The sequence below is a fragment of the Cicer arietinum genome, chromosome 7 (assembly GCF_000331145.2).
Source record: "Cicer arietinum cultivar CDC Frontier isolate Library 1 chromosome 7, Cicar.CDCFrontier_v2.0, whole genome shotgun sequence".
Classification (NCBI taxonomy): Eukaryota; Viridiplantae; Streptophyta; class Magnoliopsida; order Fabales; family Fabaceae; genus Cicer; species Cicer arietinum.
The window spans coordinates 55,924,173-55,927,656 of record NC_021166.2 but is presented as its reverse complement, the minus strand read 5'-3'; positions in this window follow the sequence as shown (position 1 = coordinate 55,927,656).

The window sequence follows — 3,484 nt, the reverse complement described above, 5'->3', positions numbered from 1 at the left end:
TTAACCATTGATATATGAATGACATATTATATATATAAAATCATTATATATTGTTTTATATTATTCATGTTGTTTTACATTATATCATGAGAATTAATATCTTAAAAAATGTGTTGTTTTGAAGTAATTGCCTAGCCCAAACAAAGTTTTATCTTTAGTCCAATTGCCGTTCCCAGACTCCAGGCCCTTTGGGCCAAATTAATATCCATATGGTTTGCACTCTCACACCTTACAAAAATACTATATATTTTATTTTAATTTCTTTCATGAATTATTAGAAACCAATTAATCGTTGCTCAGGATTATTTTGAGCGATTGATATTCCAATCAACAATTTTAGTAAATAACTGAAAATTCAGTATTTAAAAAAATTTGTTTTATATAAGCAAAAGTATAATAATAGAAGTACAAAAGCTACTATAATCCATTACAAAATTGGTTCAATTACACAAACAAATCCATAAATGAAACCAACTTGATGTTACTTAGCAGTTCCAAAAAATTGTATTAAAATGACACTATGAGTAAATCTGATTGCTTGATTACAGTATTGAAATAAAATTATTTTTAAATTATTATAATTACTATATATGCACGAATATTCTTCATAACTAATAATTCCTTGTTAGGAAAAGGATGTGGTGCATACTTTGTTAAATAATAAAAAATGAAGAAGTAAATTGGTCTATAACACTTTATACTCGAGACATTTTAGTTTTCAAGAAAAAATAATATTTAAATTAAACTCTGACAATTGTATATATGAATATATTGGTTCTTCTATTGAATTTTATCTAAATTTAATGATTTTTTCTTAAGTGTTGGGTATCATATAAATTATTTTTACCACCATATTACAAATTGTTGACATGTATTGCATAGACCATATATTTACATGTCAACAATTTTTAACAAACGTGACATCTATAATTGATTCCCCATCATAGTTATTTAACACTTCAATAAAAATTTCAAATAATTTTGGATCAAATTTAGTGAAGGACTAATATGACCCTTTAATGTAATTGTTAGATATTAATTTAAATATTTCTTTTTCAAGGACTAAAATGTTTCAAAAAATATCATGGACCAATCCTTTATAACCAAAACAAATTACAAGCGGTTTACTTTATGAAAATTATTTTTGTTTTTATTTTTTAAAATTTGTGTTAATTTTTCTCATTTAATAAGAAGGTAAAAGACTTTTAAAGTCAATAATTATTAATATTTCAAAAAATATTAAAAATTTATTTTTATTATTTTTTGAAAATGCATTTTTATTAAGTTGTATTTCCTCTTATCTCCATAAAAATTGTTATTTCAAGAATCTTTTATCAAAATAAAGAAAAGATACATTTTGAAAATTAAAAATAGCAAATATTTTTTAAAAATTAAATGGCCTTAAGAAACGCCATTGACATTTATTAATTTCTTTTTAGAAATATTAAAAGACACTTTTTGAAACGTCAATGAGATTATTTAATATAAAATTCAGCACAAAGGTTTTTCAAACCTATATAGAAAATTAGAGAAAGATCGCAACTAAACTTAAAGACAAAGGATTACCATAATTTAAGTAGAGCCAATCAACATGCTCTTGATATAAGTTTAATGACGGGTGATAGGCTTTTAAGATTATATTAAATTTGTATTTAAATTTAATTCATCTTTATAAAACTAATATGAAGAATACTTATTTCTTTAAATTCATTTAAGATTTTATCTTTATTCTATATGATATTTGAGTTTTTTTTCAATATTATTGAAATTGGAAATCAAGTGGAGGGTGTCAAAGGGGATATAAAATTTGCTTTGTGACTAATGTTTAAAAGTTCATAAATAAAGTGGCACAAATTCAATTCCACATTCAACATATAATATCAACAAATCATAAGTTCAATTCCATATTCAAGATAAAACTAATAAGTAAATAAAATAAACAATAAATGGTGTTCAAATTTATTCTTCCGTACATTGCATTTATACTATTATTGCTCATGCAAAATTAGATCATTATTATTACTGGATTTATGGATCTAACTAACACAATTGTGTTTTCCTCAAACTGCAATCACCACCATTTACGAGAGATTCAATTGTCACATGCACATGTTTCTATAGTACCACTAATTTGTCATTCTTGCCAAAATATAAAACACAACGCGAAAAAGTAATTTATTGTTTTCAAATATTTAATAAATTTCAATTAAAATATAATTTTTTAGAAGAATTTGAATTCAAATTATAACAAATAATTTATAATTATACTTTAATTATTCATGACCAAATTTTAAATTATTAGAATCATATATATAAAAGTGTGTGTGTGACCATGTCCCAAAGTAACAAGATGGATGCCACGTGTGTGACCATGTCCCAAAGTAACAAGATGGATGCCACTAAAGAAGCTTCGTACAAATTACATTCTGTTGTTCCTTTCAAATATGTTGCAATAAAACGAAAAAGACAAAAAGAAACAACATGGCATGCGATGCGTGGAAGATAGCAATTAGGTTTCGAGAAAGCAGCTACATGTGCGTGTAATCGCAATACAAAACGTTTTTATGAATATATTTTATACTATTATTACTAAATTTGTATTAAATCTTTTATTCAAATATGTGATGTTGCTAAAAATGCAATTACTTGTAGCTACTTGCTCTGGGTTCCACATATGAGTTGTCTGAGTTAGACATAAATCCAAAATTTTAATTAGTATCATAATCTAATTAATTTTTTTTAACACACTCTAGATATATTAGTCTTGAGATAATGTGTTGAGAGTAACATTATTAAATAGTTCGACTTAACTCGACTGACTTAGTCTGACTTGATTACATAAATAAATTATAGGGAGATCTACCCCTTTATTAAATTTAGTGTAATTCTTATGGGTTATATATGTGAGTCGATGAATCAGCCGAACCTATTTTGTTTTTGGTTTATTCACTTTTCTTTTATAATTGTTCTTTTTGGTCTATTCACTCATTTAATTTTTATGTCACATTAATATATATTAGTTGCTCATAATTATTTATTTGATAGATAGATTGAATGTTTGTGTAATATTTTTTATGATTAATATTGAATGTAAATTAAATTCAAATTTTATTACTTTAGTTGAATCAAATTAATAATTTATAAACTTTAAACTTTTAGTTTTTTTAGTCAAATGGATTTTTATTTTACTTTTACATATTTAAATATAATTATATATTAACAATGCTAAATTTGATAATAATTGTTTTAATCTTTATTAGTATTATTTTTTTTTTATAAATCACATGACATCTTGGTACTGAGTGGACACGAAATTCGATTTGTGAGTTCGACTCCACTATGAGTAATTGAGTTTAAAAAAAAAGAATTATTATTGGACTTGTATTTTTATGGTCTAATTTATACTAAAATTTGAGACAATGAACCAACCTATTTTGACAATGCTTTGTTGAAATCGAAATCAATCATCATATCAACTAATTTT